Source organism: Rhinopithecus bieti, unplaced genomic scaffold (assembly GCF_001698545.2).
Source record: "Rhinopithecus bieti isolate Rb0 unplaced genomic scaffold, ASM169854v2 scaffold_1017, whole genome shotgun sequence".
NCBI classification, from domain to species: domain Eukaryota; kingdom Metazoa; phylum Chordata; class Mammalia; order Primates; family Cercopithecidae; genus Rhinopithecus; species Rhinopithecus bieti.
The window spans coordinates 2,075,232-2,102,801 of record NW_016803657.1 but is presented as its reverse complement, the minus strand read 5'-3'; the positions used below and the strand labels follow the sequence as shown (position 1 = coordinate 2,102,801).

The 27,570-nt window shown below is 57.9% G+C and overlaps 1 pseudogene; it reads left to right on the top strand.

The window, feature by feature from the left end:
• Positions 1-19,860: 19,860 nt before the first annotated feature.
• LOC108542312 (uncharacterized) lies at positions 19,861-25,377 on the top strand (annotated as a pseudogene).
• The last annotated feature ends 2,193 nt before the right edge of the window (positions 25,378-27,570 follow it).

Sequence of the window (27,570 nt, the reverse complement as noted above, 5' to 3'; positions counted from 1 at the left end):
TTTATATTAATTCACTTCCATGGATAAAATTGCTTCAGTTTAAAATTCTTCTACTTGCTATTTTTTTTGAGCATGTTTTCATATAATTAAAGGACACTGGAATTTTCCTTTTCTGTTATTCATTTCTTTGGGCCATTTTAAAAAATAATGTTTGCCTTTTTCTTTATTTGTAGAAACTATTAATACAGCAGAGCTATTAATCCAAACCCAAGTTTGGCCATGACATGACTTGAAAATGTTTTCCCATTTTGTCATTCATCTGTTTAATTTCTTACTTTTTTGTAAAAGCAAAAGTTGTTTTTAATTTTATTTAATTAATTGCTTAATTTTGAGACAGAGCCTCACTCTGTCGCCCAGGCTGGAGTGCAGTGGCACAATCTCGGCTCACTGCAACCTCCGCCTCCTGGGTTCAAGCGATTCTTGTGCCTCAGCCTCCTGAGTAGCTGGGATTACAGGCATGTGCCACCACGCTCGGCTAATTTTTGTATTTTTAGTAGAGACAGAGTTTCTCTATGCTGGCCAGGCTGGCCTCAAACTCCTGACCTCAAGTGATCCGTCCGCCTCAACCTCCCAAAGTGCTGGGATTATCAGCATGAGCCACCGCGCCCAGCAAAAGGTGTTTTTTAAATATAGAGAATATAGCAAAGGCCATTCTTGTTTCCTTCTAGGCCTTCATGCTTTGCTCATCCATTTCAAACGCTTTTTATTTGGAAATGATTAGAGATTCCCAGGAAGTTGTGAAAATGGCACAGGAGGTCCCTCCTCCCCCAGTGGTGGCATCTTGGGAACTAGAGGCTGAGTCACAGCCAGGAAATCGTCACTGGGATGACTGCGCAGTTCTGTGCCATTTTTCACCACGGAATCCAGACACAGAGCTGTCCCCTAGCACAGAGGACCCCTCGTGTGGCTTCATGTCATTTTATGTTTCTATGTCTGATTCATTCACATTAGATCTCTGATAATTCACATATATTTCTGGTGTAAGGTGTAGGAAATTAATCTACGTTAACCTTTTTTTGCTATGACTACCGTCTCATTTCAGTATCACATTTCTTTCTTCTTTTTAACTTTTTTTTTTTGAAAAACAGCTTTATTGAGTTGAAATTGTCAAACAACAAGCTGCACATACTTAAAGAACATAATTTGATATATTTTGACCTAAGGGTACACTGTGAAACCATCACTGAAATCAAGGTCAGGCAAGGTGCAGCGGCTCACGCCTGTCATCCCAGTGCTTTGGGAGGCTGAGGCAGGAGGATCACATGGGACTGGGAGTTTGAGACCAGCAACACAGTGAGACTCCATCTCTACAAAAAATAAAAAAATTAAAAAATCAGCTGGCTGTGGTGGCATGGACCATGGGTGTCAGCTACTTGGGAGGCTGAGGTGGGAGAATCCCTGGGGCCCAGGAGGTCGAGGCTGCAGTGAGCCGTGATCTTGCCACTGCACTTCAGCTTGGGTGACTGAGCGAGGCCCTACCTCAAAAAAAACCCCCAAAAGAGTAACAAACACAATAGCAACAAAAACAAGCCCAGCAGGCCACGTGCGCTGGGGCGCCAGGGTCAGGGAAGGAACCTGGGCCTGGGCTCCCCGGTGGCAGCACCCAGTCCTTGGGAGGCAGCTCCTCAGTGCCCAGTCCTGCGCTAGGTGATGTGGGGCCCTCGCTGACATCCAGGGAACCATGCCAGCCGCGCGGGCACACACACCATTGGCGCCGGGTGAGGCATTTGTCGCTGCTGGACCAGTGCAGTCTGGGTCCTTGGCTGGTGCAGGGTAGGGGGGGTAGGACTGGGAGGCCTTGAGGAAGGCGTGATCCACCTGAAACTGCCCAACGGAACAATCGGGATGGGTGGGCCAGACAGAGGGCGTCTGAGCCCAGGGCACCAGGGGCGGAGGACAAGAGAGTTGGCACGGCCCGGGGCTGCACGTGGAGCCCTCCCTGCCTCACCGAGGGCCATGGGGAGCCATGCAGGGTCCTGGGAGGGGGAGAGGCAGGTGGAGGCTGACCCCGAGCCCCCCTCAGGGCTCACATCAGAGGGCACCGTCGACCGGAAGGTCAGGGAAACCCCAGAACGTGGAATTTATTTTTCTTACGAAGCTTCTGCAGCCGGGGCTGAGCCAGGCTCTGACTTACCTCCCTGCACATCCAGGCCCACGAGGCAGGGACATGGGAGGCCCCTGCTCTGCTCCTGTGCTGGGGCCATTCCTGTCATCCTGGGGCCTTCCCCTCAGCCTATGGAATCCAACCACTTCCGGTTCCCCTGGCCAGGGTGTCCCTTTGCTCCCCTGGGACAAGAGGATCCGCTCTACTGAACTAGTCCTCCCTCCCTCCATTTCTCCCTCCTTCCCCTCCCTCTCCCTCCTCCCTCATTCCTCTACCTCCCCACTCCCTCCTCCCTCCTTCTTCCTTTCCTTCTCCTCCCTCTCTCCCTCCTCCCTCTTCTCTCCCTGCTCCCTCCTGCCTCTTTTTCCCTCCTCCCTCTCTCCCTCCTCCTTCTTTTCTCCATCTCCCCATCCTCCCTCCCCTCCCCCTTCTTCCCCCTCCATCTTTTCCTCTCCCTTCCCACTCATTCCCCCTCTCCCCTCCCTCCCAAATGCTCAGGTCACTCATTCCTGCATCCCTGAGCAGATTGCAGCTAATGCTCAGGGCACTTTGCCTCTGGGCAGATTGCAGGCTCCGGTTGCATGCTCTGTTGGGCTCTGGGATGCGGCTGTTGCCGTGAGGGAGGTGGGGCCTCAACAAGTCCGGACCTGGGCCCAGGCCCACAGTGGGGAAAGGGCAGGCTGGGGGCTGCAGAGAGTGGGGTGGGGCCTCAGGGGCCTCTTGAGGGGACATCTGAGCCAAGAGCTGGAGGATGAGGATGGGGTCTAGGGCAGTGACCAGGACAGCATGCCAGGCAGAGGTTGGGGAAATGGGGACCAGATGTTAGAGTGTTTGGCAGGCCGGGGAAGGGTGAGGGTCTTACTCTGAGTCCAAAAGGACCCACTGGAGAACCTGAAAGGTCACTGTGCATGCTGAGTGGGGAGAGGGACCCAAGGGGACAGGGCAAGGACACGAAGGGTGACAGAGTGCTGGCTTGTGGGCCAGGCTGTCTCTCCCTGGCACAGGTCTGCCTTGCCCCTGCAGCACGTCATGGGTGCACTGGCCACTCTGGCCATGGCGTGTGCAGGGCAGCCGGAGAACCACGGCCACTGCCGGACTTGCTTGGCTCTTGGAGACCCCAGGCCAGCTGGAGATTGGGGTGCCCCCAGCCCACCTCGGCTGACCCCAACCTCTCCCCAAACAAGCAGCTGCTGCCCGGAGGCACGGGGCCTCGCTCCCTGCTGGAAGTGGAGTCTGTGTGTGGTTGGGTGGAGTCAGGACCCCGGGGGACCCTGGCTGGGGGCCATGCCCCTTGGATTCCGGGGGTCTCAGGAAGAAACACTGAGCCCATTTCTGGGGGTCAAGACTCAAGGCTGAGCTCACAGAGGGAGAAACACTCGTAATTCAGAGGAGGCCTCTTGATGGGGAGCCAGCGACTGCATTTTGAAGAAAGGAAAGGGAGAAACTTGGAAGGGCCTCAGTGCCTCTGGGGCTTGCTTCTCAAGAATTGGCAGCAAGGCTAAAGACACATCCCGTTTATAGCTCCCGCTGGCCACGCCACCTCTGCAGAGCTGGGCCCTGAGGAGGACAGACGGTTCTGACTCTGGCTCTGTGAGTGCAGGGAAGCTTGGGGCGGGGCTCCAGCCCCTGCGTCAGGGTGGAGGGCCAGGACCCTTTGGTATCTGGGACCTGGGAAGCTTTGAGCTGACCCTTAGCTGACGGCCCAGGCTTCATGGGGTTCCGCGTCTCTGTGTGTGCCTCTCCCTCATGCAAAGGGTACTGAATATCCCTGGAACGTCACAGGGCTCTGGCAGGTGCAGCCTCCTGGTATGGAAGTGGGTGGAAGGAAAGGGGAGATGTTTCTCAGAGCCCACCAGTGCAGTCAAAGATCCTGTTTCAAAGGCCCAGGGAGGGTAAGGGCTGCCTTGGGGCCACCGCAGATCCTAACTCAGTGGCCAAGAAGGTAGGTGGTGGCTGCAGGATGGACAAGGCAGGCAGTGGCTGCAGGATGGACCACAGGCTCAGCCGTGTAAACAGGATAAGAGTCCCCAGCAGGCTGTGCCGTGCAAACAGGATGACAGTCCCCAGGAGAGCCCCTGCAGGGTGCTGTGTGCCCACTCCTGTGGCACAGGGAGCACGCAGTGGGTGCCTAGGGAGCAGCAGGGAGTTCTCCCCTGTCCCTGGAGCCATTAGGAGAGTGTGGAGGGACGGGAGGTGTCCATCAGGAGAGTGTGGAGGGACGGGAGGTGTCCATCAGGAGAGTGTGGAGGGATGGGAGGTGTCCAGCTCACCTGGGCTCTTTTCCCTCAAGGAGAATCTGCTCAATTTAGATACCGAAAGCGGGTTGGGTGGGGGGTGATTTGGGGAACTGACTTTCCCAACTGCAAAGAAGGGCCTGGGACTCCTCAGAGAAACAGAGGCTAAGAGCCCAGGCTGAGAAACCTCTCCTCCAGCTGCCCAGCGGAAGGGCTAGAGCCCATGTGGGCTATGCCAGCCTGTCCACATTCATCCACCCATCCATCCATCCATCGATCCATTCATCCATCCTCCCATCACCATCCACCCACCCACCTATCCACTCATCCATTCACCCACCCACCTTCCCATCCATCCATCCCCCCATTCATCTATTCACCCACCCACCCATCTACCCATTCACCTACTCATCCATTCACCCATCTACAATCCTCCATCTACCATCCATCTATTCACCATCTATCCTCTATCCTCCATCCATCCATCCATCCATCCATCCATCCATCCATCCACCCACCCACCATCTATCCACCATTCATCCTCCATTTTCCATCCATCCATCCATCCATGCATCAATCCATCCATTATCCATCTTCCATCCGCTATCCATCCACCATCCACCCATCCATCCATCCATCCACCATCCACCATCCCTCCACCATTTACCATCCATCTATCCATTCATCATCCATCCATCCATCCATGCATCCACCCATCCNCCCCCATTCATCTATTCACCCACCCACCCATCTACCCATTCACCTACTCATCCATTCACCCATCTACAATCCTCCATCTACCATCCATCTATTCACCATCTATCCTCTATCCTCCATCCATCCATCCATCCATCCATCCATCCATCCATCCACCCACCCACCATCTATCCACCATTCATCCTCCATTTTCCATCCATCCATCCATCCATGCATCAATCCATCCATTATCCATCTTCCATCCGCTATCCATCCACCATCCACCCATCCATCCATCCATCCACCATCCACCATCCCTCCACCATTTACCATCCATCTATCCATTCATCATCCATCCATCCATCCATGCATCCATCCATCCATGCATCCATCCATCCATCCATCCATCCACCATCCATCCACCATTCATCCTCCATTCTCATCCGCCCACTATCCACCATCCACCATCCATCCATCCATCTATCCATTCATCCATCCATCCATCCACCATCCATCCATCCTTCCACCATTCATCCACCATTCACCATCCATCCACCATTCATCCTTCATCCACCATCCATTCATTCACCATCCATCCACCATCCACCATCCATCCATCCACCATCTATCCTTCATCCTCCGTCATCCATCCATCCATCCATCCATCCATCCATCCATCCATCCATCCATCCTTCATCCATCCTTTATCTGCCATCCATCCATCCATCCATTAGCCATTGTTACCTCCTCTGAGTCAGATGTGGCTCTAGGTGAGGGGATGCAGTGACAAGACACAGCCTCACCCTATGAGGCAGATACTCCAGTGTTTTAAGGCTCGGGGGAAATCAAGCGCAGAAAACAGAGGGATACACGAATATTTTGCCCCCAGGGCTGGGGGCCCTGTGGGGGCGTTTCTGAGTGCCAGGCATTGTTTCACAGAGCCCTTGAGCCTGTGGCAGGCGACAGACTGGGAGCCACATTTATTGTGCACCTGCTGTGCACCAAGCACACTTTGGGCTCCTACCCAGCCATGAGCTCACCTGAACTCCTGTAAGGGAGATTCCACTTTGCAGACAGGAGAAGAGCTGGGGGAGGAACCCACACGCTGGGGAGAGGCCATCTGGGGTCTGAACCCAGGTGATCAGACTCCCTGCTTCTGTTTCTCAGCAGGGAGCTGCCCCAAGGGCTGGGTGGTGGCCGGGTGCTGTGGGTGGACACCTGTGAGTTTCCTGGAGTTCTGCTTTCATTCAGAAGCTGGGTTGGAACAACAGGAGACCGGACAGCCACCCTCAGTGTGACCTTTTATCTCGGCAGCCTTGCTGGCCCTGGCCGAGGTGGTTCTCAATTTCTTTCTGGCCTCCACCGGAATTACTTAATGGATAAAAAATAACCACATCCAGGGCTCAAATATCAACTGTGGGAACAGCCAGCATCGGCGGCCAGGGACCTCTCGCTGCCCAGCCAGCTCCGGAAAGAGCCTGCCCCTCCTCCGCACAGCTGGCTGTGTGTGGGTGTAGCAAGGGTTAGGGAGTGGAAGGAGCACCAGACTTGGAGTCGACTTCACCCCAAGGAAGTCAGCATGACTTGAGGCAAACCAATGACCCTTTCTTTAAAAATTGGCCAATGAGGGCTCAGTATGGATCACCGTGAGGGTCCAATGAGGTGACTCAGGTGGGACCAGTGGTGTCACTGTCATTTTCTCGTCTTCTTCCTCCTTCCTTCCCCCTCAGCAGTGCAGGGCGTGATGGCTTCCTTGCCTGATGGTGACACAACCAGCCCCATCGTGGTGGTGGGCGCCCATATCACACAGGCCACGCTCCAGCTTCGTGGGTACCCACGTGTTTATGAACCAGTCTCATCATGGTGGTGGGCACCCATGTCACACTGGCCATGCTCCAGCTTCCCGGGTGCCTACATGTTTATGAACTGGTCCTCCTGGTGGTGGGCATCCATGTCACACCGGCCACGCTCCAGCTTCCCGGGTGCCCATGTGTTTATGAACCAGCCCCATCGTGGTGGTGGATGTCCATGTCACACAGGCCACGCTCCAGCTTCCCGGGTGCCCACGTGTTTATGAACCAGCAGTGAGATGGACGTGTCTCCCAGGGCCAGCCAGGCCTTCTCCAGCTCTTCCAACCTCGTTATGTGCTGCGGCCTGGATACACTGGAGCTTTTAAGTAGAGTAGTTCCACTCTAGCATTTGATTCTGTTACGAATGGAATGGCATCCTCCAAATTCATAGGTGGAAGCTGTAACCTCATGTGACTATATTTGGAGACAAGGCCTTTAAGGAGGTAATACGACTGAATGATCCCATAAGGTTGGGGCCCTAATCCTAATCCTGTAGGACCAGTGTTCTTACGGGAGGAGGAAGAGACACCAGGGATCCCCGCTGTCTGTGCACAGAGGAGAGGCCGTGTGAGGATCTGGGGGAAGGCTGCCATCTAGAAGTTGAGGAGAGAGGCCTCTGGAGAAACCAGCTGTGCTGGCTCCTTGATCCAGCCTTCAGAGCTGTGAGAAATAAATGCCTGTTGTTTATGACCCTCAGTTTACGGTTTCTGTCACGACAGCTGCCGTACCCTAAAATACTTTCCAAACTCCATGACAATGTGGGCCCCATCTCCCATTACCACTCAGGAGTAGGAGAATGAGAAAAGAGGGATGGCAGGGGCTGGGGATGGGCGTTCTGGGATACTGGGCCCTAGCTGGCTTTGGACCAGTCTCTTTGGTCTCCCCACTGTAAGAAGGGGACCTTGGGCCCAATGGTCTCTACACGATTCTCCACACCAGAAGTTCTCTGGCATCTTGGGTCTGGGGCCACTGCTCAGTGCAGGGAGGGCTTGGTCTTGGTAAGGGCAGCAGTATACTCTCAGAGACCAGGACAAGGCCTGGTGCGTGAGCTGGGCCTTGGACCAGAAAGAAGGATTATTCTGACCCCGGCCTCCTCTTCACCTTGCCTTCTGCAGTGATCGTGGCCAACACCCAGGGCTCCAGTCCATTCCTGGGGCTTGGGGGCATGGGGACCCACAGAGAATGCCCAACTGGCTCAAATGAGGGTTATTGCTGCATGACCACTGTCCCTGAGATGGTCGCCCCCGGAGTGTGCAGAGGACACTCTCAGTACCACCAAGTTCCAGCCTGCCCCGCAGGAGTCCCCAGGATAGTCATCCTTGCCTTCATCCTGAGATGTCTCTGCCTCAGGGCCAGGCTCCAGCCCCCGAGAGCCCCTGGTGGCTCAGCCTCTTCCCCACAGCCCTGCCCTCCACGCAGATGCTTTCGGCCTTTGGGGCTCTCTGTGTTACGGATTGATAGGGCTGTGCCCTGGGCCTGGACCTAAGGGGGTCAGGAACAATGTCTGGACTTCCTGCCACCCTCAAGGTGCATAGACAAGTATGTGTGTGTGTTCAGGATGATGTGTGTGCTCAGGATGATGTGTGTGCTCAGGATGATGTGTGTGAAGGGAGCTTAGTGGCAACTCCTTGCAAATAAACCTCTGAGATCCTACAGACCTCAGGGGGATGCCAGCAATGGCCTGAGCCCACTTCTCAGTCTATAGATGGAGAAACTGAGGCTCAAAGAAGGCTCTGGCCTCTAGGTATGCCCTTGATTTCTGACCCTTAAGAGAGGTGGAGATGCCGAGGGTCCCGTATCAGTCAACGCCCTTCATAGGGAGAGAGACAGAGACACAGACACAGGGAGATCGATTTAAGGAGCTGGCCCATGTGATGGTCCAGGATGATGACTCTGAAATCTGCAGGGCAGCCCACAGGAGGGCAGGCTGGGAGCCTGGGCAGGATTTGATGTCGCAGTCTTGGGGCCAAGGTCCTTCTCCAGGAAGCCTCAGTGTTCATCCTCAACTGCAGCGGAGGCCCAGCCACGTCTCGGAGGGTGACCTGTGACACAATTAGCCGACTGCGCGTGTCGATCACATCTGCAGCACAGCCACAGCGACATCTGGACGGGGCTTGACCGCACCGCTGGGCACCGCGGCCAGCTGAGTGGACATGGGGGAGTGTCCATTTCCATGCCCATGCTGTTGTCCTCTGCTGGCCATTGTGGTGGCAGTGCCAGCTGACCTCCAGCCATTGGCATCTGCAAACTGCAGCCAAGGGCTCTCCAGAGATCTAGAGCCCTGGGAGCAGCCTGTGACCTCTGACCCGGCTCTCATGACCCTTGGGTTGGATGATTCTGAGGGTCCCATGCCGGCCCCCTCACTGGAGCAGTCCCCCATAGTGGTGACAGCAGCCCTTCCCTGCCTCAGCCCTCATTCCTGCAAAAGTTTCCTGGGATGGCCTCCCCATAAACCTGTTTCTGGGTGACCCCAAGTTAAGACAGCCCTGAGGGAGAGGGGTATGTGGAAGGTGTGGGAGGAGAGGGAGCTCCTGGGGTCAGGGACCATCCCTGGCTCCGACACAAGGGCTGCCTGGGCCCCTTCAGGGAAGGGGAGCCTCCCTCAGTCTCACAGCTTTGGGACACTCCAGATGACCTGGAGCCAGCCGCCTGCCAGGTGGAACGTGGGGCCAGCCTCTCCTGGTCTCTGACCTCAGGGCTCTGTGCATCCACGGCTCCGAGCTAGGTCCAGCAGAGGAGAGTTTCCAAGCCTCAAGCTCAGACTGTCTCGTAGATGGACGAGTCAACATGACGCAGTGAAGGCAGGTGGGGCATGGCCCCAACTTTGCCACCTGAGGCGACCTGGATCCTGAGGCCGGCAGCCCGCAGGACCAGGGAGGAAGGGTGGCGGGAACATGCAGAGAAGCGATCTCTGGGAGCACCTGCCAGGTTCTCCTGCCGTCCTGGCCAGCAGGGGCTGCGGGGACACAGAGGGAACTTGGGAATGAGGTCGTGGGGGCAGCGCCTGCCCCACGCACTGACTCTTCCTAGCCCTTGGTGGGTGCTCAGGGCTGGGCTCTGGACTCAGTCACTCTGGGGCCGGCTTTGCTTCCATGCAGCTGGGGCTGGACAGAGAGGAGGACACCCCCTTCTCAGCAAGCCTCTGTCTGGGCGTGTGATTCTCAGAAGGAGCTGGGGTCTGGTTGGAGCAGGCTGGTGAGTGTCTGTCTCGCAAGGCACCTTTCACTCTGACCCAGGCCTCTGCCAGTGGCCGGTCTCACGTGGACCCCCGTTCCCTCCTGTGTGTGGTGGAAGCGGCCGGGCATTTGGAGCAAAGCTGCTTTCCTCTCAGAGCCTGACAGTGATGGATAAGCCGGCGGTCTGGGTCACTGCCGGTGAGAGGTAAGCCTGCTTCACGCGGGCCCTGGAGAAGCTGGACGCCGTCCCTGGACTGAAGGAGGAAGTTCCGGGGGGAGCGCCTGGGCAGGTGGACGCTTCTGCTGAATCTGGTGTTTCCGTGGTTATTTCAGTGAGCAACCGGTGTGTCTCTTTCCTCACGCCAGGTCCTGTTAAGAAAGAAAAGGCGCCTCACACAGCTGCGTCTGCCAATGGCCAGGCGGCCGCTGCCACCGGCCTCAGCGTGTGCCCATGGTGAGGCCTCCTGGAAATGGCTGGACTGGGCAGTGCGGTTTAAAGAAAAATCCCAGAGAAGAAGGCGTCCATTCCCTACCCCCATGTCCTTGCAGCCTGCCCCAGAGGTCACCTGTCTCTGGAATTTGATTCTTCACAGGGGTAACCCATTCTCCCTCCTCTCACTCATTAGCCCCTGCAGGGCCAGGACTTTCTTCCTCAGTCCTCCTCTCCTCAGCAGTAAAACAAGGCGGCCGTACTAGGTCATAGCTGCTTGGCAGCCTCATGCTTGGTTTAAAATCTGCTTGTGCCACCTGAAAATATGTAAAAAAAAAAAGGTAATATTTAGTTTTGAGCCTATATTTTAACTCCATCAACCCAACATTGCTATCACAATGTGCAGTCAATGTAGAAATTGCTGGTGAGAGTCAGTCATGAGTCATCGCCGACTCCCTCCCAGCTGTGGCTGACCGGGACACGCCCCAGGTGCTCCGTGGATGCTGGGGCCTGGGGCCCTTGTGGCTGGCACAGCTCTCCACCTTCCGTGATAAACCATGCACCTTTAGTGGGCCTGGCTCAGTCTCCGAGTGAGTGCAATGGAGGCCCCAGGTCAGAGAGAAGCGGAGATCCCCGGGCTGGAGATAGAGACGGGAGGGCCTGGATGGGGTAGGATGGGGCCATGGGGAGGGGTCGCCATGATGCAGACTGTGGGGCCCTCGGTCTATGCACCCTGGGCTGCCTGAGGCCTGGAGGTCGGCACTGGGGTGGATCTGGCCTCTGGTTCTGCCGTGTCCACTGGGCCACGTGGTCTGGGTCTCCAGGGGCTGGGGAGGTCCCCCTCACCCACTCTCAGGCACGGCCCCCGATTGGAGCAGGCCATGGTGGCAGAAAAGGGTGTCCACGCTCTCAGACTATAGGGACTTGCATGGCAGCAGGCTCCCTGCAGACCACTGAGGGTGCTGAGACCCGGGTAGGTGGGAAAAGCCAGGCCAAGCCTGGCTCCACCCCTGGGTGCTGCTGCCTCCGGCCTTACTTCCCTCCGGCCGACCTCGGCTGTTGGGGGTGGTATCACCGCACGGACGGGCACAGGGGCCTCCAGGGCCTCACACGCCGGACGTGACCAGCAGAGACGGTCCCTGCAGCCTTGGCCCTGGGATGCCTGTGCCGGGAACAGGTGGCTTAGTGGGGCCTGGCTGTGGCCTCCTCTGCGTCCAGGCCTCCCGCCGCCCTGGCCCCTTGGCCCTCATTCTGGGGCGCGTGGGCCAAGCTCCCTGTGATCCCTTCTAATGGGCAGCCCCTCCTGGAGCCCTTTCATCTGATCCGCAGAGTGTTTCACAAACACTGACTCATTCACCTCCCATGGCCTCAGAGGTAACTCGGTCCATTTGGTAGGAGGGAAACTGAGCCACCTCACTGTTCAGGAATCACTGCCGGGCCACCCAGCAACCCATCCTAGCCTCCTGCCCTCGAGACCCCAGATGCAGGAATTTGGCTCGGAGGAGCAAGGGGGCCCCCTGCCAGAGGGCCAGGTGGAAGGGCCAGGCCAGGCTCTGAGCTGAGACAGCTCCACTGTGCGTTACAATGAGGCAGTGGCTGCTGTTCCACACTGGGATGTGCCATTGCCAGACACTTGCTCACTCATGTCGCTTTGTGTGTGTGCAGCTGAACTCTCACGCGAGTCACAAGTCTTCCAAGTAAGTTCCGCTCTCCCCGCTTTTATAGGCAAGGACACAGAGCTTCAAATTCGGCTCTTTCGGCCCAGGTAGTGCAGAGACAGCCTGAGAGCTACCGAGATCAAGCCTGTCTGGCCCCCCAGGGTCAAGCTTTTCATTGCGCGTACGCCGTCACCACAGAGGGGCATCTTGTTTATGAACTGCCAAGCATGAGGTGAGGGTGTGTAGTCGGGATCCACGGGGAGCAGGCATAAGCAGAGGACTGAGGTGGGATTGTCCAAAGAGGAAGGTGATTGTGGTTGCTGAATATTACCGTTCCTTCCTCTCAGTTTCCATCTCAGCGAAACTGTAATCAGACTTCGTTACAGCTTAGACGGCGTTTAAAGGGAAAAGCACGGGGCCAGCGATCGCTGTGCCTGTTAAGTTCCTGCTTTGGGACCTCCTGCCAGCCGAGCGGGCCTTTCTGAGCTGGGGAGCATGCCCGTTCTTGCCTGCCCACCTGCGTCTGCTTTGATAACCCGGACATTATCCCGGCGCTCCCCAAGCCTGCCTGTCAGTCAAGCCCTTTGTGAAGTCACTTTCATTCAGACACTTCTGCTGCTCCGACTCAGGGTAAAAACGTGTCTTCTGTGTGACATGGAGGGAGGTGGAAATTACTATGTGCATAGAAAACTGTAGGTTACACAAATAACCTGTCACCAGAGATCAGCAGCCGAGCTTTAAATCAACTCAGGGGCAGCCAGGGCCTTCGTGTGCCCTGGGGCCACTCACCCTGCACGGGGTGGGGGTGGGGGGCGCATTGCAAAATTCCGCCTCCCTCCTGGTGGCGGCTGCGCAGAGCTTCCGTCTGAAGCTTGTCTAACAATGTGGACATTCTTCCCCGCTCTCTTCAGCAGGTCCCGTGCCCCAGGAAGGTGGGGGAGGACCTGGCCAATCTCTCCAGAGCCCGCAGGATGCACAGCAGAGCTCAGAAGGGCAGCTTCTGATTCCTCAAGCAGGAGCGTTTGATTTTCTGTCACCGCTGACTCCAAACGGCTGCTTTTCCCCCTCCAGGTGCTGCTGATCTCCAGCCAGCATGTGCTAGATTCGGAGGGGACAGCAGCTTGAGCTCATAAAGATACAATGATAATCGTAAGGAACAAAGCAGAGGCCGGGCGCTGTGGCTACTGCCTGTAATCCCAGCACTTCGGGAGGCCGAGGCAGGCGGATCACGAGGTCAGGAGATCGAGACCATCCTGGCTAACATGGTGAAACCCTGTCTCTACTAAAAATATAAAAGATTAGCCGGGCGTGGTGGTGGGCACCTGTAGTCCCAGTTACTCGGGAGGCTGAGGCAGGAGAATGGCATGAACCCGGGAGGCGGAGCTTGCAGTGAGCGGAGATCCGGCCACTGCACTCCAGCCTGGGTGACAGAGCAAGGTACCATTTAAAAATAAAATGAAATAAAATAAAATAATAAGGAGCATAACAGTGGCAGATGCCGTTTGGTTGTTGAGTGTCTGGCTGAGCCTTGAGGGACACCACATTCGATTCTTGCCGTCCCAGGAAGCAGGTCTCGGTGTCCCAGGGAAGTGCCTGGGGAGAGGGCAGTCGGCCTGAGCTACACCCCGGCCAAGGGTACAGGAGGCTTCGAAATAGTTTTCTGAGACCTGGCCTGGCCCGAGATGGCTCCGCACTAAGCCGGACATCCAGTTTCCTGTTCAGAAGACTGGCCCCTCAGTCATGCAGGGGGTGGGGACAGTGCTTCTGTGTCTGGGGAGGAGAGATTTGGAAATCCATTTAAATGAAAAGCCACTGGGGTAGACAATGTGCACTAGGGCCGTGTGAGGCCTTCTGAGGTGGGTCACTGGGTCTGGGGTTCTCTGTGTGGGAGGTTGAGGGGATGCCAGGCACTAGGGCCGTGTGAGGCCTTCTGAGGTGGGTCACTGGGTCTGGGGTTCTCTGTGTGGGAGGTTGAGGGGATGCCAGGCACTAGGGCCGTGTGAGGCCTTCTGAGGTGGGTCACTGGGTCTGGGGTTCACTGTGTGGGAGGCCCCTCAGCAGCCAGTGCCAGGGCTGTGGGCATCAGAGGGTGCGGTGCCAGACCCTGCCGGTGGGATCCACCGCACCGTTTTACAGGTAACTCGGGAAAGTTGCCGGCACCAGGCTGTATGCCTCCCCTCCCGCACACGGAGGCCCCGCGGGGTAGGCTGCTGAGGTTTGTTGAATGAACTTGGACATTCTCTGTGCCCCACGCCTTGGCCACCTGGGCCGGGGGGAATGGGTGAGCCGGGGTGGTCCCAGGGCGTCTGGGGAGGCCTCTCCCAGCCCAGTGCAGGGCCCGGCTCTCCTACCTGGCTGGCCTGCAGGGGCAGCAGCTGTCATTGGAAAATATGTTACCCAGCAACCTGAGGCCTGGAGTCGGGGTCTGTGTGCCCGGGCGAGGGCGGCCGCTCTGCTCTCCAGGGTCATTTCTCCGGTCGGCTTAAGCTCCTGGAAATGGGTACCCATGTGCCTCCTGTGGAAGTGAGGGTCTGGGCCACCCCGGAGGTTCTGCTGAGCGGGGCCCGGCCCGTTCTTTAGCCACCAGGCCTCAGCCACCAGCGCTGGTCTGGGAGCTGCTGCGTCACCTGCAGGTGTCACTCAGCACAGATCCCAGGGGAGCCAGGTGCGGGGGGTGGGGATCGCAGCCACTGGCTCTGAGCCAGGTTCCTGGGCAGGGGGAGGGAAGCAGCACTCCGGGGCCGACTGGGGCTGAGGTCCTGTGTCCACCAGGCACAGCTGGGAAACGGGGCACTGATTTGCCTGGAACCACCAAGACCATGCTCAGATTTTTCCACGCCCGACGCCCGCAGCCTCCTGCAGAGAAGCTGCCCCCTTCCAGTTCCTTGCCACTCCCCAAGGATGCCAAGAAACCCACCAGGAAGGTGCCACAACTGTGGCTCCTGCCGACCTGCGGCTGACCCAGGCAGTCCCTCCTTCGCCCATCTGGAAGGTTTATGTGCCCAGGATGGGGTGACCCAGGAGGAAGGAGGGCCTAGTGTTTCACTGCAAGGAGGGCGCTGGGGTCCTCCAGACGGGCTGGCTCCAGGAGGGCACCCACATCCTGTCACCCCTGCCGGGACTCCCTTCTTCCCCCCGGCACCCAGCCCAGGCCCTTCCTTCCTTTTTCAAATTAAAATAAAAAAATTCTTTTTTGAGGCAGGATCTTGCTCTGTCACTCAGGCTGGAGCGCAGTGGTGCGATCATAGCTCACTGCAGCCTCGCCCTCCCTGGCTCAAGGGATCCTCCTGCCTCAGCCTCCCGAGCAGCCGGGGACTACAGGGCATGCCACCACACCTGGCTAATTCTTCTATTTTTTGTAGAGACAGGGTTTCCCTATGTTGTCCATGCTGGTCTTGAACTTTTGGGCTCAAGCGATCCTCCTGCCTCAGCCTCCCAAAGTGCTGACCTCACAGGCGTGAGCCACTGCGCCCACCCCTTTCCTTCCCTTTTCCCTTCCTCACCTTCACTTCCTGAGCTGGACGCCGCAGCATCTGAGGAACTGTGAAGTGCTGTGCGTGGGGATGTCCCCCATGGTTTTTCTTGGTGGGTTTTATGAAGTCAGTGAGAAGGATAGCGGTTGTCAGGTGACTGCCCCAGCACTGCAGGATCCAGGTCGAGTCCCAGTACGGGGCTGAACCCCACCGCCAGCCCAAGGAGCCCCCTGGGATCCTGCCTGGAGCCCAGCCTGGGACTAGGGCAGCCATGGCCGGGCGGCCTGGGTGGACATGTTCTCCACAGTTTCAGGAGGAAGCGGCTGGAGTTATCGGCCCCATTTTTAACCTACGAGGCTTGGAGTGGTTACGTGGCATGCCTGGGGTCACACTGCTGGAAATGACAAGGGGCGGGGAGTGGGGACCTGACGTGGGGTCTCGTGGGGTCCTCTCCCCACGTCCCACCTCCCCCTGTGCTGGCGAGGCAGGCTGAGGAAGAGCCGGCTTCCGTGGGGCGACAAGGCTCTGCCCCTCAGAGACCCTTCCTCTGGGTTCGTCGTGTGGCTACTTGGGTTTGTGTCTTTGGAACAAGGGTGGGGGCACTGTGGCCTTGGGAGGGGCTCCAGAGGGCCCGAAGATTCTGGGATGGAAGAGAGGAGCCTTCGACCCAAGATGCAAGATGAGGGGGGCAAAGAGGCAGGGAGAGATGGCAACCCCAGGAGGCTGTGCTCAGGTACAGCTGCAGAGGCATTCAGGAAGCCTGCAGAGCCACAGACAGACCAGGCTGCATCCTAGCAGAGGGCGTTAGCAAGGACTCTTCAGATCTGGGTGCTGGAGACCCGCTCAAATTGATTGAGGTCAAGTGGGTATTTACAAGGTGGGCATTGCTGGCTCCTACCAGAAAGTGCAGGGTGGTGGGTTTCAGGTACGGCTGGATTGAGGTGCTCCAACAGCATGATCAGGGCATGGACTCTCCCACCTCTGGCTCTGCTTTTCTCCACCTGGGCTCCATTCCCAGGCAGGTTCCCCACACTCTGGTGGCCCTGTAGGGAGGGGCCTCTTTCTGAGCGTCCCAGTCCCAGAGCCTGAGTGACATGGCCTGGGTCGCTGTCCAACTCTGGGACAATCACCGGGGTCGGGGCCAGCCCTGGGTGGAGGGCCCACTGGGAACCCAGGGGTGGGAGAGTCCCCAGTCACACTGACTGAGATCGAGGACTTTCCCAAAGGAAAACCAGAGTCTTAGCTGGAAGGGAAGATTGAAGTTTGATCAGCAAACACCACAGAGGGCTGAGTACCCCTCTTGTTTACCTCCCATGATGGGGAGCTCATCACATCTGAGGACACTTCTTGCTTACCTCCCATGACAGGGAGCTCATCACGTCCGAGGACCCCTCTTGCTTACCTCCCGTGACGGGGAGCTCATCACATCCGAGGACCCCTCTTGCTTGCCTCCCATGACGGGGAGCTCATCACATCCGAGGACGCCTCTTGCTTACCTCCCGTGACGGGGAGCTCATCACATCCGAGGACCCCTCTTGCTTACCTCCCGTGACGGGGAGCTCATCACATCCGAGGACCCATCTTGCTTACCTCCCGTGACGGGGAGCTCATCACATCTGAGGATGCCTCTTGCTTACCTCCTGTGATGGGGAGCTCATCACATCCAAGGATGCCTCTTGATTACCTCCCGTGACAGGGAGCTCATCACATCTGAGGAAACTTGTTCATGGAGTCCCTGAAGGGCGACGGCCACCCTGTGGCCGGTGGGGGCAGCCAGCACTCACTCCCTTTGCAAACCCAGCAGTCTGTGCTCAGCCCCACCCCGCAGAATGAATGATGCTTCCTGGCTACAAGAACTCCCCGGGCCCCGGGTGAGAGGAGCTCTGGGAAATACAGGAAGAAGATGGTCTTGGGCCTTCGTGCCTGTCTGGGAGGACCCACACCTCCCAGGCCGCTTGGATTGGGTGCCCGTACAGGTCACGGCTCATGTGTGGCCTCCTGTGTCCCAAGGCTGAGCCGCACTGCCACCCACACACACCTGCCTATGATGGGTGCCCCCGCCAGTCTCCTGGTGCAGGCCCAGCCCACTGTCCCCCGTCCCTAGGACACCCCCACCTCCAGCTTCCCAGACGCACAGCCTGAGGGCTCACAGTGGCCCAGCCCCAGGATGGCAGGGCCTTGCTCTCAAGCCAGTGCTGGCCCTGCTGTCCATCTTCCAGCTCTGAACTCCCAGTCTGCCAGCCCCAGAACCTCAGCCCTAGCCCCCGTCTCCCAGCCCACCGAGTGCTGGCCACAGCCCCCATACCCTGCCTCCACCCCACAGCTGCTCCCAGGAGCCTGCATCCCTTTTCAATTCCCCAGCTCTCTCTGGGTCCTGGGCCCAGGGCTTTCTTTCCCCAGGACCACGGGACCAGGCGAGGCTGCCCAGTCTGGGGGAGCGGGCGCCGGCCTCCCTGGAAGGCCACAAGGCACTCAAGCTCGGGGCCAGAGATATGTCTGGAAGCCGCTGGGGACAGGGCCAAGGCTGTCCAGCCCAGCTGCTCCTTTGTTCCAGCCCCTGCCCCCCACACCCCCGGCCATGGGGCTGGCCTCAGCAGCACTCTCCAGCCAGCTCTAGGCTGGAGAGGAACATCCATTGTGGCTGCAAGGCCTTACCCAACCTCATGGCAGCTGCCCGGCCCCACCTCCTCTTCCTTTGGTTGGGACATTTGCTGACCGTGGCCTTTTCGGTCCAAGGTGGGTGGCCACAGGGAGCAGAGGGTTGGAGGTACAAAGCCCAAAGGCCCCCGGGACCCAGGCAAGCTGAAGCCCTCAGACAGCCCATGTCCAGCCTCTTTGCTTTCAGATAAGAACTTAAAAGAGAAAACATCCTACTGAAAAGAAGCTCGGCTTTTCCCCGCTGCTGGCTGAGTGGGTTTTTCCTCCACCCCAGCAGCGCTTTTCAGCAAGGAGCATCTCCGTCTCCGTGGAGGGCAGCCTGGAATGGGGGAACGTGGTCAGGCTGCCATTGCTGTGGCCTGTGTGGCTCGGAGTGGGCTGGTGACCGTGACCACTGGCTCCAAGGAAGAAAGAGCCCAGATGGGGAGTGTCTGCCAGTACCTGTGGTGCAGATGCTCCCACCGGGGCTGGCTTGGAGCTGCCAAGGGGACACACTGCAGGCCGGGGTGGGCACCCTGCGGTGACCCCACGTGACCCGGCCTCAGACAGACACAACACACGACCAACCTCAGGAGCCTGGAGGAGTGCACAGGGCCACACCGCGAGAGGCAGGGGCGAGTGCTGTGTTCAGCGCTTCTGTGTTTAGTGACTCCTCTGTTTGTAAGTTCTTATGATTTAATTTATTTTTGAGACAGGGTTTTGCTCCATCACTCAGGCTGGAGGGCCGTGGCGCAACCACAGCTCACTGCAGCCTCAACCTCCTGGGCTCAGCCTCCTGTCTCAGCCTCCTGAGGAGCAGGGACCGCAGGTACACGCCACTGCATCCAGCTTATTGATTGATTGATTGCTTTTTGAGATGGAGTCTCGCTCTGTCGCCCAGGCTGGAGTGCAGTGGCGCGATCTTGGCTCGGTGCAAGCTCTGCCTCCCAGATTCACGCCATTCTCTTGCCTCAGCCTCCCGAGTAGCTGGGACTACAGGCGAAGCCACCACACTTGGCTAATTTTTTTGTATTTTTAGTAGAGATGGGGTTTCACCGTGTTAGCCAGGATGGTCTCGATCTCCTGACCTTGTGATCCACCCACCTCAGCCCCCCAAAGTGCTGGGATTACAGGCATGAGCCACCGCGCCCGCCCAATTTATTTTATTTTATTTATTTATTTTTTTTGAGAGAGAGTCTTGCTCTGTCACCCAGGCTGGAGTGCAGTGGCGTGATCTCAGCTCACTGCAAGCTCCACCTCCCCGGTACATGCTATTCTCCTGCCTCAGCCTCCCGAGTACCTGGGCCTACAGGTGCCCGCCCCCACACCTGGCTAATTTTTTTGTATTTTTAGTACAGACAGGGTTTCACCATGTTAGCCAGGATGGTCTCGATCTCCTGACCTCGTGATCCGATTTATTTTTTTATCTGTAGAGATAAGGCCTTGCTGTGTTGCCCAGGCTGGTCTCTCACTCCTATCCTCCAGCGATGCCCCCTCCTTGGTCTCCTGGCATGCTGGGATTGCAGCATGAGCCCCGACGCCCAGCTGATTTCATTTTAATAGTGCTGCGTATAATGGGCCAGCTGACCCGATTCCAGGACATGAAGGCTCAACTCTTATGAGCTGGCTCTGCACACCACCTGTGGGATGGCTCCAATTCACACCAGACCCCAACAAGACCGAGGCTTTGGTCTGAGCCTGAAGGCCCCACCCTTAGCTCCAAGCAAGAGGGGTCCTGTGTTCCCCTCCAGTTCAGCTGAGGCCTGAGCTGCCTTTGCGACCCCATGCTGAGTACCCCAAGGCCCTGGGATTCCTGCAGCTCCCACGCCAAAGGTCCCACGAGCACTCCGTGTCTTCCTCTTCCACGTCCTCTGCCTGCAGTGCTGTGCTCGGTGTGGGGGCAGCCAAGGGCACTCCGTGCAGGATGTGGACGCAGCATGGCCACTCGGACTGCGGGCCCAGCAAGAGCCCAAAGCCCCTTCCCATGAGGGTGAAGCCGGAGGCGACGGAGGGAGGCAGGGGGTGTGGCCGCGTTTTGTCAGGAAGCAGAGATTTCTAACCTTGAGTCTGAACGTCCAGGCTGGTGTGAAGTCTGTCAAGGCAGGAGCACGGAGCGGACTCTGCGAGTTCCACGGGGCATCAGCCCGGGCGGTGATATTTAAACCGTGCGTTCCACAGGGCGTCAGCCGGGGCGGTGGTATTTAACGCCAGGACCCCGCAGTGCGTGGGCCTCTCTTGAGCTCCGGGCCCTGCCTGCCTTAGGGCATCCGTCGGGTGGGCTGTATTTAAATGCTTTCACGTGTGGTGCCTGGGCCTTGACAGAGCTCCAGGGCCTGCCCACGACGGTGCAGCCGCGTTCTAGGTGAAAACACACCCAGTGAAGGGTGGAGGAGGGAAGAGTGAGCTTTCCCTGCTTGGGAGTCTCTGAGGGGTCCAGACTGAGGGTTGGGGGTGCAGAAGGGGAGGCCCCAGGCCTCAGCGGATCCCAGGGTGTTCCCAGTGGGGTTCAGTGGGTTTTGTTGAGGAATTTGGACTCTGCTCCAGGGGTAATGGGAGCCAACAGGCCAGGGGTACCTCCTCCCTCCTCCCCGCGATCTGGGTGCTCAGAGGAGCCAGGCAGCGTGGCTGAGGCCCCACAGGTGTGCGGGAGGGAGTGCAGAGCAGGGCACCATGGTGCCTGAGGACAGAAGGTGCTTCCTTCCCGGGGCAGCAGCCTCCCTGCAAGAAGGCAGCTCTCCAGGGCTGCCTGGAACGCATAACCGACAGCTTGCAATCTGCACCCTGTGATTTATTTATATGGGGTTGAAATACTGCAGGGATCCCATGCTGCTGTGTCAGGATTGGGCCCACGTAGGAAACCTAATGCACGGCGAACCATTCGCCTTACATGAAAAATGCACAATGGCGTCAGAAAGCCACTAGGAAGTTTCAAGATGTCCGTGCTGTGGTCCTCACATGGCCGACTGGCTGTAAACGCCCCGGTCCTGCCGCCCGTGTTGCCAATGGATGATCCAGGCGTCCCTCGTGCGAGGTGCCTTGGAGAGCCTGCAGACACCAGGCCTCTAGCCAGGGAGTGAGGGAAAGGTCTTCCCCGGGACCCACGAGTTCCTCCTCAGCTCCACCTTCACCCACAGGCCACGGGGAGACCGTCTGGTGCAAGGGGCTCGGCGCACCACCAAGAGCCTTTTAAAAAGGCTTTGGGCAATACGGAGGAAGAAAACCCAGTTTTAAACACCAAATGTGGTTTGTGGGAACTTCCTAGGGTAGCACGTCCAGTGGGAGTGTCTGTGGAGATGGGAACGCCGGTGTCTGCGTGAGCCACGTGGTGGTCACCGGTCAGGTGGTGGGAACGCCCGTGTCTGTGTGAGCCACGTGGTGGTCACTGGTCACATGTGGCTGCTGAGCCCTTGAAGTGTGGCCCATGTAATTGAGGAAGTGTGGCCTGTGCAATCGAGGAGCCGGCTTTTAAATTTTATTTAATTTTAATGAATTTAAGTGTTAATATAAGTAGCTACAATATTAGACTGTGTCTAGGTTGATGACAATATTGTCTTTTTTTTTTTTTTTGGTTTTTTAAAGTGGTTGTATCATTATTATTATTTAATTAAATTAATTTATTTTTGAGACAGGGTCTTGCTGTGTCACCCAGGCTGCAGTGCAGTGGGGCAGTCACAGCTCACTGCAGCCTCAACTTTCCATGCTCAAGCCATCCTCCCGCCTCAGACTCCCGAGTGCCTGGGACTACAGGCACGTGCCACCACGCATGGCAAATTTTTTATTGTTGGTAGACACGAGGTCTCACTCTGCTGCCTGGGCTGGCCTTGAACTCCTAGGCTCAATTCATCTTCCCATCTTGGCTTCTTGCAGTGTTGGGATTGCGGGTGTGAGCCACCTGTGCCTGGCCTATGTTTTATTTGTAAATATAAGGGGTACAGGTGCAGTTTTGTTACATGGAAACACTGTGTAGTGGTGACGTCGGGGCTGTCCGTGTGGCCATCACCAGACAGTGTACATTGTACCCACCAGGAACTTTCTTATCCCTTGCCCGGCCCTCCCAAGTCTCCATGGAGGAGTGTTCCCCACTCTGTGTCCACCCACGGGCACCCATTATTCAGCTCCCACCTGTAAAAGTGAGGACACGTGCTCTGTGTCCGGTTTCTGAATTGTTTGACTCGGTACTATGTTCTCCTGTTCCATCCACGTCCCTGCAAAAGGCACGATTTTACACTTTTTCATGGATGAATAGTACCCCTTCGTGCATGTGCACGGCATTCTTCTCCAGCCATCTGTTGGTGGAGCCCTAGGCTGATTCCGTGTCTTTGCTATTGCGAACGGTGCCGTGATGAACGAACACATGCAGGTGTCTTTTTGATGTAATCATTTCCTGAGTAGCTGCCCAGCAGTGGGATTGCTGGATGAGTTGTTTTTAGTTCTTTGATAAATCTCTTTACTGGGGCAGTGGGATTGCTGATGAGTTCTCTGTTTTTAGGTCTCTGATAAATCTCCGGGCTCCACAGGGGCTGACAATATTCCCGGTGAGGGTTTGGGAGACGCAGGTGTGTGTACTTCTCAGAACTCAGCTCGCGGGACCGTTAAGATCTGTGAATTCCACTGTAAATTCTACCTAAAACAAGAGAACTGTTGACAGATATTGGACTCTAGTTAATACTTCTGAAATATTTGTGTGGAAATATAACGATGTCTACAACTTCCTGTGAAACGCGTCCAATAAAGTGAGATGGGTTGACGGACAGGTGGAGGGACGGAGTGGTGAACGGGTCTACGGTGAAGACAATGAGCCCATGTTAATCGTAGAATCCAGGCGGAGGTGCCGGGCTCCACGATAAAATGCTGAAGAAGTTCCAAATACAGTCAGGGATGGAGTGTTCTCTTATTACTCTGAGCGGGTCATGGTGTAAGTTTCCCCCATTAGGAGAATTACAGAGCAATGGGAGGGGGTGGTGGGGAGTGGAGCTGCCTCTTGCCAGCTCCTGGGAGCCACCACATTCTCTTCTGCAGGGCCATGTTCGGCAACATCACAGGGGCAGCGTAAAGACGGCTGTGGCGGCAGCATTTACACCACGGGAAGTGGCAGTCCCTGCGAGTCAGGGTCTTCCTGGGTTGCTGACTGTTAGACGTTTGCCGGCACAGCACGGGGAGTAGCAGGGAGGCCGCTATCCCCCAGGGAGCATCCCTGAGGACAGGGCAGCATCGACGCAGCTGTGCTGCCTGCACCTGGCACAAGTCCTGGCCCAGAGTGAGTGCCTGGCCTTCGTGTGTGGACTTGCTGTGGAAACAGGATGGGTGCAGGACAGCGAGTGCTGGTGGAGCGTGGAGGGGAGGAGAGGGTGGGCCCAGACACCTCTTAATTTCCAAGCCTGGAACTGAGGGGCCCCTCCTTCTGCCTTCTCCACCCCCACAGGGGCTGTGCTTGTTCCTGGGGCGGCTCAGTGTGGCTTTTGAGCCCCAAACCCACCGGCTGGACGGTCCACGAAGGGCCACTCATTCATCAGATGGCTCAGGGCCATTCGCAAATCAGGTCGCCACCTTCTAGAGTTTGTCTCCTCCTCAGCGGGCCCAGCAAGGGCGTTCCTCGGCTATGCATGTACAGAGGCAGGTGGCCAAACTCTAGCCCCATGAGGGGCCCTCCTCACCTGGTCTGAGGGTCCAGTCCCTCCCCGTGTCCTCACATGAGCAGCGGCAGGACGATCTCTGCCTCCAGGGACTGACCTCCCTCCCACGGAGCATTTAGAACAAGTCCTGGGCATGGGAATGCATCCCTGGGCTTAGTTCCTGAGCAGGCTGGGAGGGGAGTGGCCCCGTCTGCCTTGACCAGAGGCCCAGTGGCTTCAGTCCACACTATTGCACACGCACACACACACACCCTTGCACACCCTCGCACACCCTCGCACATGCACAGTTGCACACACGCTCGCATGCAGCCTCCCACACCCTCTCACACACGCACACCCTCGTGCACACATGCACACGTGCACACCCTTGCACACGCATGCACACGCACACACACATGCACACACACGGCATGTGCCATGTTTAGATAAAACGTGTTCGTGGCCGTTCTGTTCTGCAGCTTGTTCATTGTACCATTTCGACTCTTGCTGTCCTGCTGTCCACACGTGGATGTGCCCCGACGCTGTGTCCTCTGCTGTGGGGTGTCCCACGGTGCTCCACACCCCTTGCCCGGTCCCCAGGTGTGCGGCCCCCATGCTGTCCACCTGCTGGATGACAGGCACCTGTACCTCAGAAGCATCCGCACAGCCCCCGCCCAGGGTGGAGGCCTCTTTCTTGCATCTGCGTGGGGCTGGCTGCTGCTGGGCACTGGTGCCGTCCGCCGGGTGGGCTGGAGCAGCTTCAAGATGGGTCTGATGTGCGCATCATTGCCGGTGTGTGAGGTCAGGTGTCTGGTCACTGACGGTGGCCTCCCTGTGTGTCCTTCTCTGGGAATCGCCTCTCCTGCCCTTTGAGAGAAGCATGCCTTCCATGTTACACAAATGTTCCTCCCGCTCCAGCGCTGCCCTCCCCAGCAGCAGGACACAGGCTGGTGCTGAATAAGCCCTTGTTGGCCGGGGCTGGGCACACAGTGAAAAGAGTTTGTGAACCGAGCCAGGGCCGAGAATAAAGCAGCGGCCGCCCCTGGGGAGCGGGGACTGGGCCGGGGGCTTTGTGCCAGGGCACACTGATGTGCCAGGGCACACTGAGTCACGGGGCAGGGGAAGGTCCAAGGGGCCGCTCCCATCCCGTGGACGGCCTCTCTGGCCAGCGTGCCTACCCTTGTGGGGCCTCAGTTTCCCAGTGGGCAGGTTCCCCTCTGTTGTCCTGGGGTCAGGCTGGCTCACGTGCCCTGAGGGATGTCCCCTGGGGCCTGCCCTGCCCAACTCCCTGCCAACCAGATGCCCCCACTGTGGGGATGTTTTCCACCAGGTGGGAGGCCAGATGTGGAGGTGGGGTGCTGCTTCCACGCCCCAAGGGTGTTCCCCATCCCTGACCCCTTTCCCCAAAGTCAAGGAGCAGCATCCAGATACACAGGGTCCAAGCGGAATGGACGGGCCCTGCCCACCTGGCGGCTGAACGCCCTCAGCGGAATTGCCTTCTGCTGAAAGCAGGTGCTGACGTGCACCCAGGTTCTGTGACACCATCTGTCAGCGGCCTCAGTGCAAGGACCAGGCTCTGGCACAGACACCTTGCCTCCTCCCAGGCCCCCCTTCTCCTCTCCCAGTCCCGAGCCCATGAGCCCACCAGGGAGGAGGGAGGAGGAAGGAGGGAGGAGGGAGAAGGCTGACCTCCACTTCCTGGGGTGACTCCTGACTGGAGCAGAGCTTTGGTGGGGCAGAGGCCTTTCTGTCTCCAGCCCATGTGCCCACCCCAGCCCAGCCCCCTCCTTCTGAGGCTCCTGGGGTAGGATGTCCAGTGCCAGCTGCCCACGGGGCTGCAGGTCTGGGCTGCTTCTCCTGGAACTCAGGGTCTTGCAGCTGTGCTGGAGAGAGCTGAGCCTGAGCCCCACGGGCCCGGGAAGGGCAGAGCACATTCCTGGGCTCCATGCTCAGGGCTCCTTCCCCAGGGCCCTCCACATGCCTGATCCTAGGGGCGGTGTAGACAGCGAGAAAGGAAGTGTGTTCTCTGGGGGGCTGGAGTGTGGGCATGGCGTCACTGGCCGTGGTGCATGCCAGGAGGAGGTTGAGGGGAGTCCTGCAAGGCGGGCTGGGCAGGGGTGGGCAGCTCCCGATTCTGGATCTCTTTGGCCTGCAAGTGACGGAAACTCAGTCAATCTCAGCGAGAAGGCTTGGGTCACAGGGCTGCAAAGTCTGGGGGAACATGCAGCTTCAGGTCCGGCCTGATCCAGGGACTTGGACATTCAGCCATGGTTGCACCCTGCCTCCTTCTCTGTCCTGCTGCCCTCTGGGATGGCTTCTGCTGCGGGGAGGCACCCACATTCCACGTGCAAAGTAGGTGTGACCTCCTTCACAGCTGCCGGGCTTAAGGACGCACGGCTCTGCCGGTGTTTCTGGAGGACAGCCCAGGCAGCACAGGTGGGTTCCCAGGGCCTCCTGCTCACCGTTGGCCACCGCTGGTCCTCTGGTAGGCCGGATCTGCAGAGATGCCCACTTGAGATGGAGCAAGGTTGGTCCTCCTGGATTCAAGGATGAGGGGTCGAGGAGGGTCCCAGAGGGAAGTGGGGGGCCAGGCAGAGGGTGTGTTCTGGGCCCAGAGCGGCCACACAGCCCCCAAGGGGCCATCTCCACAGAGTTTGTGGGACCTCATCTTAGTCCCTCCGGCTGCTGGAACAGAAGACTGTGCACTAGGCAGCTCATAAGCAGCAGAAATTCACCACTCACAGTTCCAGAGGCTGGAAGTGGAGACTCGGGCGCCAGCAGGTTCAGCGTCTGCTGAGGGCTTCCTGGGGCATAGACGGCGTCTTCTGGCTGCGTCCTCACATGGGAAAGGGGTGAGGAAGCTCTTGAAGCCCCCTTTTGTAAGGGCACTAACCCATCCACGGGGCTTCACCCCATCCCCTCCCAAGGCCCCGCTCCGAACACCAGCAGCTTAGGGGTGAGGATTTCAGAGCAGGAGTTTGAGGCACATTCAGTCCATAGCCCCCTAGGACCCTCAGTGGGTGGTCCCCATGGCCTTCTTGGGGGTGAGCAGGCTTGTTCCTCGGCTTGTCGTGGGGCCACAGTGCGGTGCCTGAAGTCTCCTCCAGATCTCGTCAGAGAAGAGAGAAATGCCCCCACCCCCTCGTGCTTCTCCTAAAATTCTAGGAGGGTCCGGAGGGCCCTTAATCCCAGCCTGAAACCTGGGCTGGGCATCCCGTCCTGGGCGCCATCCCCCTCGCCCTGAAAGCTCCCAGCAGCCTCCGTGGGTGCCCCTTCCTCACCAGGCCCGGGGCGGCTGGCCCTCTGGGAATGCTGGGTCTTGGAGTGGACACGATGCTTTCTTATTCCCCTGAGGACTAGCCGGCCTGAGCAGGGGGTGCAGTGCGTAGGGCGAGGACCACCTGGAGCCAACGCCCAGGCTCCATCAATGCTGAGAGTTTTGGGGAGTCTCAGGGTCTCCGTCCAATGCTGGGAGTGTTGGGGAGTCTTGGGGGTCTCTGTCCGATGCTGGGAGTGTCGGGGAGTCTCGGGGGTCTCTGTCCAATGCTGGGAGTGTTGGGGAGTCTCAGAGTCTCCATCGATGCTGGGAGTATTGGGGAGTCTTGGGGGTCTCCATCAATGCTGGGAGTGTTGGGGAGTCTCGGGGGTCTCCGGCCTCAGCAGCTGCATCCGTCACATGGAAAGGAAGCCGAGTGCCTG